This window comes from Palaemon carinicauda, chromosome 27 (genome assembly GCF_036898095.1).
Source record: "Palaemon carinicauda isolate YSFRI2023 chromosome 27, ASM3689809v2, whole genome shotgun sequence".
In the NCBI taxonomy this organism is placed as follows: Eukaryota; Metazoa; Arthropoda; class Malacostraca; order Decapoda; family Palaemonidae; genus Palaemon; species Palaemon carinicauda.
The window spans coordinates 70257504-70274941 of record NC_090751.1 but is presented as its reverse complement, the minus strand read 5'-3'; the positions used below and the strand labels follow the sequence as shown (position 1 = coordinate 70274941).

The window sequence follows — 17438 nt, the reverse complement described above, 5'->3', positions numbered from 1 at the left end:
TTTTCCTGATAAAGATGCTGACTTATTTCCCTGAAAGGGGAATAAACCTCTGGGACGAGAGCACTCTCCGATTTTGGATTGTGATGGTGAGCAACACGTAGGCTTATCTCACCTGAGTGCACCAGCTCTTCGGAGCATGCCCTTGCTCCCCAGTAGCGTCTTATGACAGTTTCCTCTATTAGAGTTGAAGAAAATTATGTCGGCAGGAACAAGTTTTCTTTCTTGAAGGAAGACATACTACAGTATATACTTTAGTATTCAGAGTGCTTGTGAGTAGTATGCCTCCAAGTGTGCAGGTTTTGGACTCATTCGTCATTTATTGATGAATATGCACAATCTTAAGAAGAGACAGGTATAATATAAGCATGGCTCCTGCGTGTTCAGAGGAAGAGAAGAGATTCAAACGTGAGTATGCCCTCTCGGATTCGTCATCAAGGTTGAGAAAATTGAAGAGATCCTAACCTCTGACTACCTGAAACCTGTTGCGCCAGCCCTTCTTCGGTTTACTCCTCCAAAGGCAGACCGAAGAGGACTGATGACCTTTGGAGTGAAGTACAACTTCTGAGGCAGTAGATCTCCCTGCTTCCCTTAGAGAAAGCTGGAGACCTCCCATTGATGATGAACCCCAGTTTTCAGTTTTGGAAATCAGAGCCGTTGAGCTTGCTCATGACGAAGCTCTCCGAGTTATGGATGAGAAGCTCCCAGGTGCGCCAACGCCTGTGAGCATTGACTCTAATGACAGAAACTTGTCTCCTAGTTCTCTGCCTACTCCTCTTGGAGTGATGTAAGCAACTTTTTTAGGTATAACCCAACTGAGCATACAGGTACTGGTTTGCTTTCAAACCAGGGAAGGGGGCTTTTGTATCTCTTCGGCCTTCTGTTATGAGAGATCTTATTATAATTCTCTGTAAGCATCAAGGTTCAAGAGCGCATATAATTTGCTGGAGCTAAAATAGCAATGACTGAGAGAAAACTACAGCTCGCAATTGATAAAATTATTCAGTGGGCTGATATAAATGGGTTTAAGTTTTCAACAAGCAACACTACTATTGTCCCTTTCTGCTGTATTCGAGGAGTACATGAAAGGTAGGGGAAGCTAAATTTTTAGGATTGATTTTCGATTGTAGGTTGACACGGGTTCCACACTTGAAGGCATTAAAAACTAGATGTCTCGAGGCTCTGAATCTTTTAAAAGTATTGTCCCATAAATCATGGGGACAGACCATAAAACTCCTTAAAAATTATGGGTGCGAAATATACTCCTCAGCCACCCCAAACCGATTAAAGATATTAGATTAATACATCATGCTGATATTAGATTGTCCACTGGAGCTTTAAGAACCTCACCTATCCCAAGTCTCCTTGTTGATGCTAGAGAATTACCTTTAGACCATTACAGAATGTCTTCTAGTATTCGGTATTGGTTTAGGTTGCAAAGACTCCCTAATTCTTTGCACCCAAAATCTCCTCAACCTCATGGATTTCGGGTGAAACAATTATTAAACAGTCTTGATATAATTAGAAGGAAAGTGCTTCCATTTAAGATAATCATCAACTCCTCCGTGGAAATTACCAGAGATTTCTTTTTGTAAATATTTTATTGGCGTTAAAAAAAAACATGACTGAATTAGAAGCTAGGTGTCTTTTTATGGAACATGTTGAAGAACATAATGAATCAACTTTTATATATACCGATGGCTCCAAATCTAATGTTGGCATTAGATTTGGAGTATAAAGTAGTTCTTTTAACTGTAGAGGTGCACTTCCTTTAATATCTTACATATTTACTGCTGAATCATATGGCATACTAACCACTATTGAGAAAATAGTGTTAAAAGAGGAGGGCAATTTTAGCATCAATAATGTTTCAAGAAGGGTCCTTCAAGCTTTAGAAGGTTTTAATCCTAGTAACCCTTTAGTTTTAAAGATTTTAGAGTGGCTTTTAATCATTGGCCTGAAAGGTATAACAGTTTGATTTTGCTGGGTTCCGGCACACGTAGGCGTGTTTGAAAATGAAAAGGCAGATTCACTGGCAAAGAGTGTTGCAGCCGAGTTGCTACCAAGGAGGTATCCCATTTTTTGTAATGATTTTTTACCAGCAATTAATCATTTTGTTTATAACAACTGGCAACAGCATTGGGATAGTTTAACCGAAAATAAGATGAGAGAAATTGCGATTGTTATATCCCCTTGGAGATGTAATGGGATGCCCCGAAAATGGGAGACTACTCTTTGTCATCTCCGCATTTACACTCTGATGACACATGAGTTTTCGCTGGCTGGCCAACACCAACCATATTGCAACGACTGTTTGATACCCTTGACAGTGAGGCATTTGTTGACTTAATGCCACACTTATAGCACAGAAAGAAATAGATATCTGCTTGAGGCTCAATACTACTAATACAGATGTCACCCCGTTAAAAAACGTAATGTCGAACTGTTATGAGTTGCATAGGTCGTAAGTTGAGAACTACCCGTATACAATTTATACAGATTTAATAGCGTTTTACTCGCAATTAAATTATGCCAGGCCATATTCTAGTACAAGAGGTGCAGGACTGGTGAGTACTTCTGCAGTCTAGGAAGCATGTCAAGTGTTCACTTATGTTGGGTCCTGGCCCACGTTGGGGTGGATGGTGGAAATGAACGAGAAGATAAAGCAGCTAGGGAAGCTTCAGGGCTACTTAATCTATTCCCCCATAAGTATTCCTTACAAAGACCTTAAAAGCAAGATACATTTTCACTATAACAATAAGTGGCAGGCTTGATGATCTGAACTAACTACCAAGACAAAATTGAAGCAAATCCACCCTTAAAGTGGATAAATGGTCATCTTGTAATTCTTCAAGTTGGAGAGATGATATAATTTTAACTAGACTGCATATTGGCCATACACATGCAACCCACAATTATTTAATGAAAAGTGGTGAAGGGAGATCGTAATACCTGTAGGCTTGATAAGATATGAATCCATGTCTAGATCATGCAACTCTGACAAATGCAACATAATTCTAAGGAAAACTTTTAACTTCAAACTGCTAATTTTGGCAGCCATATAGGATTTTCATTTGGGCCAATCAACCAGATTTTTTTTAGCATAATTTGGAGAACAAATGTAGAATTATTGCTTCTATCACTATTTGCATGATTTATGTGAAATTATACTATTCACTAATAAAGGAGGTATTGAAAATTATTTTTTTTAACAACTGCAGAACCAAATCTTTGGTACTCTACTCAATCTCTGGGAGAGGAAGATATGCATTGAATGTAGCAGGGGGATGTGTGCCTGCTGAAACTGGTTTTATTTAGTAAATGAGAAGGATATATATATATATATATATATATATATATATATATATATATATATATATATATATATATATATATATATATATATATATATATATAAATAATTTTGGGGTGTTTGAATGTGCGTGGATGTAGTACGATAGAGACTAAAAGATGTGAAATTGGAAGTATGTTTAGGAATAGAAGGATGGATGTATTGTCCTTGTGTGAGATGAAGATAAAAGGAAAGGGTGAAGTGATATTTGGTGAAATGTCTGGTAGAGTGTCTGGGATTGAAAGGGGAAGAGCGAGAGAAGGTGTGGCTTTGTTGCCGAGTGAATGGATGACAGGTAAAGTAGTGGAATGGAAGGAGATATCATCTAGGTTAATGTGGGTAAGGGTTAGGTTGGCAAGGGAATGTTGGGCGTTTGTCAGTGCGTATGGGCCAGGTTGTGAGAAAAGTGAAGAAGAGCGGAATGAGTTCTGGAATGAATTAACTAGGTGTGTAGAAGGACTGGGTAGAAGGAATTATGTAGTTGTCATGGGTGATTTAAATGTTAGAGTGGGCGCTGGAGAGGTAGAAGGTGTCATTGGGAAGTATGGCGTACCAGGTGAAAATGAGAGTGGTGAGAGACTGGTGGATATGTGTGTTGAGCAAGAGATGGTGCTAAGTAATAGCTTTTTCAAAAAGAAAGATAAAAATAAGTATACATGGGTAAGAGTGGCAAATGGAAGAGTAGTAGAAAGGGCATTAATGGATTATGTGTTGATAACTAAAAGAATGTTTGGAAGATTGAAAGACGTGCACGTGTTTAGGGGTATGACTAATGGTATGTCTGATCATTTTTTGGTGGAAGGAAAATTAGTTGTAGCAAAAGAGTGGGGGAATAGAGTAGGTGAATGTAAAAGGGAGCTAGTGAGGGTTGAAGAGCTAATAAATCTGGGGGTAAAAAGTAAATATCAGGAAAGGTTGAAAATGACATATGACAAAGTGAAAGTAAGAGAAACTGGCAATTTAGAGGAGGAGTGGAAGTTAGTAGAAGAAAATTTTGTTGGGATTGCAAGTGATGTGTGTGGCGAGAAGTTTGTTGGAGGCAGCATGAGGAAGGGCAGTGAATGATGGAATGAAGGAGTGAAGGTAAAAGTGGAAGAGAAAAAGAGGGCATTGGATGAATGGCTGCAGAGTAATAGTGTAGAGAAGTATGAAAAATATAAAGAGAAAAATGTGGAAGTAAAGCGCAAGGTACGTGAGGCAAAGAGGACAGCTGACCTGAGGTGGGGTCAGGGATTGGGTCATTCATATGAAGAGAATAATAAGAAGTTTTGGAAAGAAGTGAAGAGAGTAAGGAAGGCTGGCTCAAGAATTGAAGAGACAGTGAAAGATGGAAATGGGAGGTTGTTAAAAGGAGAGGAGGCAAGGAAAAGATGGGCGGAATATTTTGAAAGTTTACTGAATGTTGAGGATGATGGGGAGGCAGATATAATTGCTGTTGCAGGTGTTGAAGTGCCAGTGATGAGAGATGAGAATGAGAGAGAGATTACAGTAGATGAAGTGAGGAGAGCACTAGATGAAACAAAGAGTAGGAAAAGCGTCTGGTATGGATGGTGTGAGAGCTCAGATGTTGAAGGAAGGGGGTGTGACTGTACTTGAATGGTTGGTGAGATTGTTTAATATGTGTTTTGTGTTGTCAATGGTACCAGTCGATTGGATTTGTGCGTGTATTGTACCACTATATAAGGGTAAGGGAGATGTGCATGAGTGTTGTAATTCAAGAGGTATTAGTTTGTTAAGCGTAGTTGGAAAAGTGTATGGTAGAGTAATGATTAATAGGATCAAGGATAAAACAGAGAATGCAATCATAGAAATACAGGGTGGTTTTAGAAGAGGTAGGGGTTGTATGAATCAGATTTTTACAGTAAGGCAGATATGCGAGAAATATTTAGCAAAAGGTAAGGTGTATGTTGCGTTTATGGATCTGGAGAAAGCGTATGATAGAGTTGATAGGGAAGCAATGTGGAATGTGATAAGGTTATATGGAGTTGGTGGAAAGTTGTTGCAAGCAGTGAAAAGTTTCTACAAAGGTAGTAAAGCATGTGTTAGGAAAGGAAATGAAGTGAGTGATTGGTTTCCGGTGAGAGGGGGGGGGGTTAGACAGGGGTGTGTTGGCACCGTGGTTGTTTAACTTGTTTGTTGATGGAGTGGTGAGAGAGGTGAATGCTTGAGTGCTTGGACGAGGATTAAAACTGGTAGACGAGAATGACCATGAATGGGAGGTAAATCAGTTGTTATTTGCGGATGATACTGTACTGGTTGCAGACACAGAAGAGAAGCTTGGCCGATTAGTGACAGAATTTGGAAGTGTGTGTGAGAGAAGGAAGTTGAGAGTTAATGTGGGTAAGAGTAAGGTTATGAGATGTACGAGAAGGGAAGGTGGTGGAAGGTTGAATGTCATGTTGAATGGAGAGTTACTTGAGGAAGTGGATCAGTTTAACTACTTGGGGTCTGTTGTTGCAGCAAATGGTGGAGTGGAAGCAGATGTACGTCAGAGAGTGAATGAATGTTGCAAAGTGTTGGGGGCAGTTAAGGGAGTAGTAAAAAATAGAGGGTTGGGCATGAATGTAAAGAGAGTTCTGTATGAGAAAGTGATTGTACCAACTGTGATGTATGGATCGGAGTTGTGGGGAATGAAAGTGACGGAGAGACAGAAATTGAATGTGTTTGAGATGAAGTGTTTAAGGAGTATGGCTGGTGTATCTCGAGTAGATAGGGTTAGGAACGAAGTGGTGAGAGTGAGAACGGGTGTAAGAAATGAGTTAGCAGCTAGAGTGGATATGAATGTGTTGAGGTGGTTTGGCCATGTTGAGAGAATGGAAAATGGCTGTCTGCTAAAGAAGGTGGTGAATGCAAGAGTTGATGGGAGAAGTACTAGAGGAAGGCCAAGGTTTGGGTGGATGGATGGAGTGAAGAAAGCTCTGGATGTTAAGAGGATAGATGTGAGAGAGGCAAGAGAGCGTGCTAGAAATAGGAATGAATGGCGAGCGATTGTGACGCAGTTCCGGTAGGCCCTGCTGCTTCCTCCGATGCCTTAGATGACCGCGGAGGTAGCAGCAATAGGGGATTCAGCATTATGAAGCTTCATCTGTGGTGGATAATGTGGGAGGGGGGGCTGTGGCACCCTAGCCTTACCACCTGAACTCGGTTGAGTCCCTTGTTAGGCTGGAGGAACGTAGAGAGTAGACGTCCCATTTTTTGTTTTGTTTCATTTGTTGATGTCGGCTACCCCCCAAAATTGGGGGAAGTGCCTTGGTATATGTATGTATGTATATAATACAATATAATATATATATATATATATATATAAATATATATATATATATATATATATATATATATATATACAGTGAACCCTCGCTACTTCGCGGTTCGACCATCGCGGATTCACCACTTCGCCAATTTTTTTCATAACCCATGTCTATACATATATTGCGGATTTTCCGGAAATATCGAAAATACCGCGATGTGACCGATGGTGCGAGATTGGAGAAAGTAAGGAAAATTGAATCATGATTGATTTTCAATATAAATGAAACTTTGAGGAGCAACAAAGATATCATTTGTTAGAGAGATAGAGAGAGGTAAGGAATGGGAGGTAGTGACAAGTAGCCCACAGAGAGAGAGAGAGAGAGAGAGAGAGAGAGAGAGAGAGAGAGGAGGTAGAGAGAGAGAGAGAGAGGGGGGGGTTTAAATGTAATAAACAAAAAAATTTGATAGGTTATAACACATTGGTGCTTATGTAATATCAACTGTATACTGTAGACGGTTTGAATAAGTTAAGAAATGGTATAAATGATACTTTGTTAGTGTATTCGTACACACTCAAGAGCGGCAGCTAGATGACAGCTGATCTAATCACAGCCAAAAGTAAAAAAAAAAAAAAGTCAACAATACTCGATTTTTAAAACACACCCGAAATTTAAAAACAAAAGTACACGCTTTCTTAATGTGCAATTAACTATTTAAAGAGTGGCAATTTTCTAGAATAAAATGATATTTCCCAAAAAATAGTGGTTTGCTGATGAAATCGGATGCCCTATTTTTGGCTATGATTGAAATGGATGTAGACTCGGCCTAATTATTTCATTTCGTATTTAATTGACACTAAGAAAACTAATTTTAGTTTCTTCATCTAAATGTAAGTATTGTATAACACGAAGAGAGAGAGAGAGAGAGAGAGAGAGAGAGAGAGAGAGAGAGAGAGAGAGAGAGAGAGAGAGAGAGAGAGAGAGAGAGAGAGAGAGAGAGAGAGAGAGAGAATCAGCTGTTGTAATCAAATGGCGTGTTTTTGTTTCGTGAGAATTTCATCGCCACGACTTTAACAACAACATACTGTACTGAACTTTACAGTATTATACAGACTACTGTAATATGATAAAGTAAAATATTTGTAATCTATTTTATATGAAATGGGGCTATTTTTGTTTTGTTTAAAATTTACATTTACGTATGTAAAACAATCTCTCTCTCTCTCTCTCTCTCTCTCTCTCTCTCTCTCTCTCTCTCTCTCTCTCTCTCTCTCTCTCTCTCTCTCTCTCTCTCTCTCTCGTAGATTGTTTTCCTGCTTTGCTACGTATGTATGATTTTATATAGATACGGTAAATAATATTTGTAATAACATATTTTATAAAAGCTTTTACTGTAATATCATTATTTATCACTTTCATCATGCGGGTTAAATTCCTTAGTTTGTTTACTGAGCGTACTTTATGACGCCGTCGTTTCAGGCGGCGTCATAAAGAAAAAAATTTCATTTGGAAGTCCTAGGAAAAATTAAGTAAAACATTAGTAATAACCAAATCAACATACTGTACTGAATAATCAATATAATTGATGCAAAAACTAACCTATAAACAGATGTGTAAATGCGTTTGTTTCTTCATTAGGATCAGAGATAAACGTAAACAAAACATTGGTTGCCATTTTTTATCGTGCTTTTTGGCGTGTTTAGGAAACGCATGATATAAAGTCGCCTTTAATATTTGTGCCTGTTTTAGTTTAGGGTACTGTATTACATGCATTAAGTGTTCTGTACATTAAAGGGTAGTTTGTTAACAGTACTACGTACAAGGGAAGGTTTTAAAAGTCTGAATATACATGTTAAATAAATAGGTAAATATGGTGTTACTACTTCGCGGATTTTCACCTATCGCGGCCGCGTCTGGAACCTATCTACCGCGATAAACGAGGGTTCACTGTATATATATATATATATATATATATATATATATATATATATATATATATAATGTTCCAACACGGAGACTTACCTCGAACTACTTTCTTAGGAGGTACCTGGAATCTCCTCTCAACCGACCAGAGTTTTGTGTAGTTTACCCTACTTCCGTTTTCTGTGAGGACTACCCCAGGCGGAAGGATACGTGCTCTGAGGCTAGTCCCGAGCCAGGTCGCGTGTTACGTTTGGTCTCGACCTCAGTAAGTTCTCTGGTCCCGTCGTGATACCATCCCGACGCTCTCCATTCACAGTGCGACCCTTTGTGACCCCGACTCGTGTGTCCAACTTGTCTCCCGCGTGGTATCCCTGTACTTTCCCTTGTGTTCTTGTGTGTTCGCTTGATTCCCTTGTGCTTTCCCAAGTGTATTCCTTATCTTTTCCCTGCGGTCCTGTGTCTTATGGTGTTGTGTTGTGCATTATGGAGCAGGCCCGCCGTAGTCCTGGGCCTAGAGCTGGGAAGTCGTGTGGAGCGTTTTTGTCCAAGCCGGAGGTTGACCCTCATTCCCTTTGCTCTTCGTGTAGGGGTAGAGTGTGTTCGCCATCGGACACGTCCCCGGAGTGTGTGTCGTGGAGTGAGATCCAGTGGGTTCGTTTTAGTATGAAAAAGAAGAAGTCCGCTAAGCGATCCCCCAGGAAGGTGAGCACCTCTTCGCCCTTGACGTCGCCATGAGGGAAGTCTGACGATGTTTCTGTTCCTTCTTCCCTTCCCAGAGTAGGGGACGAGGTAAGTCCGTTGCGAGGAAGAAGCCCATTGCTCTTCCCCAGGAGTCTAGTCTTCGAGATGTTGGGGTTGCTGACTCTTCGCAGGCAAGTGGGGGTCCTGAATGTACTTTTAGTGGGGGTCTTTGAGAGACTGCCCTTGTGATGACCCCATGTGGGGTAAAAATGTCCCTGTCTCTTCGCCTGCTTCATGGGCCCATGTTTCAGGTACCTCTGCAGCTGATGGCACCCAAGATAAGATGGACTCGCCGGTAGTGGATCCATAGGATGGGGACCCCCGAAGACTCCAGGTAGGTCCCCGTTGAGGATGGAAGAAGGCTTTGGTTCCTGGTTCCCCAACGTGGTGCGACCGAACTCTCCCCCAGCTCCTCTTTCGGCAGTTCCTGACATGTTTTTACAACCTTCGACCTCCGGAACCCAGCAAATCACGAAGACCTCCATTCCCCATGCGCCTGCCCCTCGGTCGTGTTATGCAGAGTCGTCGGAGTCTTCAGCGGCAGGTTCATCGTTCTCTTCGGAGGGAGAATCGGGGAGGAGGCGCCGCCGGAGGAGGGATAGATCCAGGAGCAAACTTTCCCGTTTGAGGTCGCGTTCGAGGTCGAGATATGGTAGAAGGCGTTCAAGGTCCCCGAGGAAGAAATACGGGAGGAGTAGGTCTCCCAAAGAAGAATGGGTCCTCGTCCCCTGCAGGAAGCTCGCGGACTTCGCTGCGATCCCAAGCTCTGCGAGTTGGCAGTCCAGAGACGGTTCTCCAAGGAGGCCCTCTGCCAGCCACAGGTTTGACCCTCGGAAGGACCAGAACGAAAGGACCTCTTCAAACAGGCGTAAGGCCGCGAAACAACCGACTCAACCCGCCCACCGGAGGGAGTCACTTTTTTCGGACGGGCAGCCTCGTCGAGTCAACAAAATTGACTCGACCTGTGGATACGCAGGGACGGCTTCCTCCGTCGGGCAAGCCCACGGAAGCCTCACCCTCTTTTGTCGAAGGACATGTTAAGGATGGAAGCCCTCGCCGACACGGCGGTGCCTGTCCCAGGACCGAGACCTAGTGCGGAGGTGCCCGTCGGCACAGCCCCTTACCGCCACACGGAGGTGCCCATCGAGTCAGAACCTCAGCGACAGACGGAGGTGCCCATCGGGACAGCGCCTCAGCTTCAGACGGAGGGCGCGGTCGGCGATGTGGAGGGTTCTCCAACCGAGGATTCAGCCTATCGGAGGGTTATAGGCCTCATACGGAGGCATCACAGGATTGAGGAGCCTGTTCCCGCCGACGAAGATGCCTGGTGTTCCAGCCTCAATCGTCTAATGGAGGCCCCCGTACAGCAGAAACCCTCCTTAGCGCTACCTGTGGTCAGGGACGTGGTTCTGGGACGTACGCACGTGGACAAGGTTGTGGCGGGCAATGCCGAAGCCCCCAAATCCCAGAGTGCCTCAAAATTACTCCAGGGTCTAAGGTCCCAGAGCAAATTTTATGTGCCGGAGGGGCAGCGACCGGGAGCCTGCAAGATGGAGGCCTCCCTTGAAGTGTTAGGTCAGGGTGCCCCGGAGGACAGAGCCTCGTCAGCCCCGATTTGTTTCTCTCAGTCAGAGGCGACGATGATGGAGATGTCTAAAGACCTGGTCAATGTCGCCTCCTGTTTGGACTGGTGGGCATCAACCCTGATGGGTATCCAGGCCACCTACGACTTCACAGACCCAGCAAATCAAGCCCTCCTGAAAGAACTCATCATCTCCGGGGGAAGGACACTGAAGTTCTTGACATTCCAATCTCTTGCCCTATCGGCCAACTGGATCCTTAGGAGGAGGGATACGGTCCTGACCAAGCTATCCCGGAAAATCCCTGACAGAGGAGCGAGGGCTTTGAGGAGCCTGCCCGTGTGGGGTGACTCGCTTTTTCCTTTGAAACAAATGGAGGAAATCATGGAGAAAGTCATGAAGAGGAAGGAAGCGAGTGGGCCCAGACCTCACACCATGAGGAGACCCGCTTACAGAAGACCAACGTCAGATGGACCCTCTACTTCTCGATTCTCTCCTAGCCAGACGAGGAGAAATGCCCCATCTACCTCTTGGGCTCAACCACCGCAGCAACCCGGTAGAGGAGCTCCGACAACACCTGCCTCGTTTAGAATGTCCTACTCAGCTTCCAGGAGAGGGCGTTCAGGTCGTTCCTCCAGAAGGAGATAGGGTGAGAGGCCCCCTACTCCTACCCAAGCCTCAGGTTGGGGGATGCCTCAGACATTTTTGGCAAGCATGGAAAGTCCACAGTGCGGAACCCTGGACAGTAACGGTGTTGAAGGAGGGTTACAGGCTACCATTCCTGGCAGAACCGCCTCCTCTGACTCCAGCCAGCCGGGCGGAGTGGCTAGCACCCAAGGACCCTTTGAAGAGGGCAGCCTTACAGGAGGAAGTATCCGCGATGTTGGAAAAAGGTGCGATGGAAACGGTCCTACATCCGGGCCCAGGCTACTACAGTCGACTCTTTCTGGTGGAGAAAGCGACGGGGGGTTGGAGACCGGTGATAGATCTGTCAGCCCTCAAGAAGTTTGTGTGCAAGACCGACTTCAAGATGGACACCCCAAAGTCGGTCCTGCAGTCTCTGAGTTAAGGGGACTTCATGATGTCCATAGAACTCAAGGACGCGTATTTTCAAATCCCTATCCACCCCTCAAGCAGGAAGTTTCTCCGGGTGAAGTGGGGTACCCAGATCCTGCAGTTCAAGACCCTCTGCTTCGGATTGTCAACAGCGCCCCAGGTATTCATGAGGATCTTCACGACAGTCTCCGTGTGGGCTCACGAGCGGGGTATTTGCCTCATTCACTACCTGGACGACTAGTTGCTTCTTTCTTCCTCAGAGGTAGTTTTGAAGTATCAAGGCGTGAAACTAATACAATTCTGCAAAGTTCTGGGTATCACTATCAACCTGGAGAAGTCGCATCTGTCTCCCTCTACCAGGATGACTTACTTGGGGATAGTACTGGACTCCCGCCTAGTGAGAGCCTTTCCGTCGGGGGAGAGGTTGAACAACCTGGACCAGATCCTCCGGCCCTTCCTTTCGGAGCAGCCCAGGAGAGCCAAGGACTGGCAGAGGTTGATAGGTCACCTAGTATCATTAGAGTAACTGGTCCCCCAAGGGAGGCTCAGACTCGGGAGCATCCAATGGAACCTGAAGGGGCTCTGGAATCAGTTAGACTCCCCCTACAAGTTAATTCCCGTTCTTCCGGAGGCAAAACAATCCCTGGAGTGGTGGCAGGATCGAGCGAATACCCTCAAGGGGATGCCCTTCGCAACCGAGCCCCCCGAGATGCTTCTCTTCACAGACGCCTCCAAGGATGGGTGGGGGGCACACCTCCTCGGCAAGTCAGCGAGAGGCTCTTGGACGGAAGAAGAGAAAGTACAGCACATCAACGTCCTAGAGATGAAGGCAGTCCGAGAAGCGTGCCTACAGTTCGTAGATCTTCTAAGGGAAAACACAGTGGCGTTGATGTACGACAACGCCACTGTTGTAGCGTACATGAAGAAACACGGAGGTCTCAAGTCGAAGGAGTTCTGCGATCTCGCATTGGAGATCCTGGATTGTGCCGAGTCAGAACAAATTGTGATTTCAGCAAGGTTCATTCCAGGCAAAAGAAATGTCCTAGCCGACGGGCTCAGCAGGATGGGCCAAGTAGTGGGTACCGAGTGGTCTCTTCACCCAGAAGTAGCCAGGCTCATCATTCGGAAATGGGGTTCGCCGGTGATGGATCTCTTTGCAACCAGGCTGAACGCACAACTCCCCGTATTTTGTTCTCCTGTCCCAGACCCAAAGGCGGCATTGGAGGACGCCTTTCAACACAAATGGGACAATCTCGACGTGTACGCTTTTCCTCCCTTTGCATTGATCAGGCAAGTGCTCAACAGAGTAAGGACAGCTCACAACTTAAAGATGACTTTGGTAGTGCCCTGGTGGCCGGAGAGGTTCGCAGATCTAAGAGACCTAGCGTGTCTTCCCCCATGGCCTCTGCCCGACAGACCAGACCTTCTGCGGCAGCCACACTTCCAAAGGTTCCATGACAATCCTCGGTCTCTTCGCCTTCACGTTTGGAGACTATCGAGCGTGTCCTGAGGAAGGAAGGATATTCGGCAGGAACGGCTGAGAAGATGTCGCGCTATCTGAGGCGGTCTTCGGCAGCGGTCTACCAGGCAAAATGGGCCACTTTCACGAAATGGTGTTCCTCAAGGAACATCAAGCCTCTAAAAGCCTCGGTTCCGGATATTGCAGATTTCCTCATACACCTCAGAGACGGGTTGGGCATGTCAATACTAGCCATCAAGGGAGTCCGTGCAGCCTTGGGCCAAGTTTTCCTTCTGAAGGGCATTGATCTGGGCTCCTCTAGGCATATCTCTATGCTCATCAGGAGCTTCGAACAAGCATTCCCTCCGCAAGCCTCCAGGGTGCCGCAGTGGGACGTGGCAAGAGTACTGAAAATGCTAAGTGAGCCACCGTTCGAACCCTTGAAGGACATAGTGGACAGGGATCTCACTCTCAAGACGGTCTTCTTGTTGGCCTTGGCCTCAGATAAGAGAGTAGGAGAAATCCATGGGTTGTCCTACGAAGTCTCTCATACGAAGGGGTGGCGTGAGGTCTCCTTCAAGTTCGTCCCTTCTTTTGTAGCAAAAACACAGAATCCAGCAGTCTGGGATCCTAAGTTCGAAGGCTTCTTAATGCCTGCGATTCTTCGGACAGGGAATCCAGATGATTTAAAGTTGTGCCCCGTCAGAGCCGTGAGGAAATACCTTGAGAGGACGGCTAATCTCCGCCCTGGTATCAAAAATCTTTTTGTCTCCATGGGTACAGCGAAAAAGCAGGTATCTAAGTATACCATCTTCTATTGGCTAAGACAGGTGATTGTCAGGGCCTATAGCAAAGCGGGCCTTCCCCTGACAAGTAATCCCAGGCCCCATGACATTAGGGGTCTAAGTACCTCTCTGGCTTTTGAGAAGAACATGGCGGTGGCCCAGATCCTTAGAGCTGGCACCTGGTCGAACCAGTCGACCTTCACAACTCATTACCTCAAGGATTGCTCAAGGAAATCTCTAGACGGGTTCTCTATTGGGCCAGTCATCTCCGCGCTCCAAGCGATTTAACAGTGAAGCCCCAGGTACAATCATAGGTAGCAAAACCAAGAGACACAGGTTCGTTTCCTTTCACCCTTGTCCCTTTTCCTTTCCCGACACTCAGAGATAGACCCAGATAGAACCTGCACAAGACATGATTTCACAATTTCGCCACAGGACTCGGCATCGTGGAATTTTTTAAGGGTGAGTACTTAGACACTAACTTGAGCTCTTTGTGTAGTTTTTCCCTACGTTTCGTTTTCCGGATATCTTAGAACCTAGGTTCCTTGTCGCCCGGATTAGTTGGGTCTAGAGTTCAGGAAGACACTCCCACCTCCTAAAGTGTAAGTCTCCTAAGAAAGTAGTTCGAGGTAAGTCTCCGTGTTGGAACAAATCACAAATTTTTAAGTAATGTGTATTTTTCCTAACATACTTACCGAGAACTACTTTCGGGTAATGGCCCTCCCTTCCTTCCCCGAGTGCCTTACTGACCCTTAGATATTTTTTACATCCAGGAACTTACTGAGGTCGAGACCCAACCTAACACGCGACCTGGCTCGGGACTAGCCTCAGGGCACGTATCCTTCCGCCTGGGGTAGTCCTCACAGAAAACGGAAGTAGGGTAAACTACACAAAACTCTGGTCGGTTGAGAGGAGATTCCAGGTACCTCCTAAGAAAGTAGTTCTCGGTAAGTATGTTAGGAAAAATACAAATTACTTATATATAGATGCTATAAGCCCAAGGGCTCCAACAAAGAAAAATAGCCCCGTGAGGAAGGGAAATAAGGAAATAAATAAATTATGAGAATAAATTTAAAATATATCATTCTAAAAACAGTAACATCATCAAAACAGACATGTCCTATATAAACTATTAACAACATCAAAAACAGATATGTCATATATAAACTATAAAAAGACTCATGTCAGCCTGGTCAACATAAAGTCATTTGCTCCAACTTTGAACTTTTGAAGTTCTACTGATTCAACTACCCGATTAGGAAGATCATTCCACAACTTGGTAACAGCTGGAATAAAACTTCAAGAATACTGTGTAATATTGAGCCTCATGATGGAGAAGGCCTGGCTATTAGAATTAACTGCACGCCTAGTATTACGAACAGGATAGAATTGTCCAGGGAGATCTAAATGTAAAGGATGGTCAGAGATATGAAAAATCTTATGCAACATGCATAATGAACTATAAACGACGGTGCCAAAGATTAATATCTAAATCAGGAATAAGAAATTCAATAGACCGTAAGTTTCTGTCCAACAATTTAAGATGAGAATCAGCAGCTGAAGACCAGACAGGAGAACAATACTCAAAACAAGGTAGAATGAAAGAATTAAAACACTTCTTCAAAATAGATTGATTACAGAAAATCTTAAAAGACTTTCTCATTAAGCCAATTTTTTGCGCAATTGAAGAAGACACAGACCAAACGTGTTTCTCAAAAGTAAATCATACAAATTGAAAGAAACATTATCAATGCTGAGATCCGGATGTTGAGGAGCCACCGTCCTTGACCTACTTACAATCTTACTTTGAGTTTTGTTAGGATTCAACTTCATACCCCATAATTTGCACCATGCACTAATTTTAGCTAAATTTCTATTAAGGGTTTCACCAACCCCAGATCTACATTCAGGGGATGGAATTGATGCAAAGAGAGAAGCATCATCTGCATATGCAACAAGCTTGTTTTCTAGGCCAAACCACATGTCATGTGTATATTGTATGAAAAGGAATAAATTAACAATAAATCATTCTAAAAAGAGTAACAATGCCAAAACAGATATGTCCTATATAAACTATTAACGTCAAAAAAAGATATATCTTATATAAATTATAAAAACCCTCATGTCAGCCTGGTCAACATAAAATCATTTGCTCCAACTTTGAACTTTTGAAGTTCTACTGATTCAACTACCCGATTAGGAAGATTATTCCACAACTTGGTAACAGTTGGAATAAAACTTCTAGAATACTGTGTAGCATTGAGCCTCATGATGGAGAAGGCCTGGCTATTAGAATTAACTGCCTGCCTAGTATTACGAACAGGATAGAATTGTCCAGGAGATATGAATGTAAAGGATGGTCAGAGTTATGAAAAATCTTATGCAACATGCATAATGAACTGATTGAATGACGGTGCCAAAGATTAATATCTAAATCAGGAATAAGAAATTTAATAATCCGTAAGGTTCTGTCCAACAGATTAAGATGAGAATCAGCAGCTGAACACCAGACAGGAGAACAATACTCAAAACAAGGTAGAATGAAAGAATTAAAACACTTCTTCAGAATAGATTGATCACCGAAAATCTTAAAATACTTTCTCAATAAGCCAATATTTTGTGCAGTTGAAGATGACAGAGACCTAATGTGTTTCTCAAAAGTAAATTTGCTGTCGAGAATCAAACCTAAAATTTTAAAAGTCATACAAATTTAAAGAAACATTATCAATACTGAGATCCGGATGTTGAGTAGCCACCGTCCTTGACCTACTTACAATCATACTTTGGGTTTTGTTAGGATTCAACTTCATACCCCATAATTTGCACCATGCACTTATTTTAGCTAAATCTCTATTAAGGGATTCACCCACCCCAGATCTACATTCAGGGGATGGAATTGATGTAAAGAGAGTAGCAGCATCTGCATATGCAACAAGCTTGTTTTCTAGGCCAAACCACATGTCATGTGTATATAGTATGAAAAGTAATGGGGCAAGAACACTACCCTGTGGAACACAGGATATCACATTCCTATACTCACTATGGTGCCCATCAACAACAACTCTTTGATATCTATTACTTAAAAAATCAATAATAATGCTAAGAAACGACCCACCCACTACCAACTGTTTGAGTTTGAAAACAAGGGCCTCGTGATTAACACGGTCAATTGCAGCACTAAAATCAAGGCCAATCATACGAACTTCCCGACCAATATACAGGGATTTCTGTACAGCATTGGAGATTGTAAGAAGGGCATCACATGCTCCAAGACCTTTACGAAACCAAATTGCAAAC

At 43.7% G+C, this 17438-nt stretch overlaps 1 protein-coding gene across 1 annotated transcript in view; it reads left to right on the top strand.

Moving 5' to 3' along the window:
* Nucleotides 1–17438, top strand: part of faf (ubiquitin carboxyl-terminal hydrolase-like faf) — a 346068-nt gene that overhangs the window by 153575 nt on the left and 175055 nt on the right. The window lies entirely within an intron of this gene.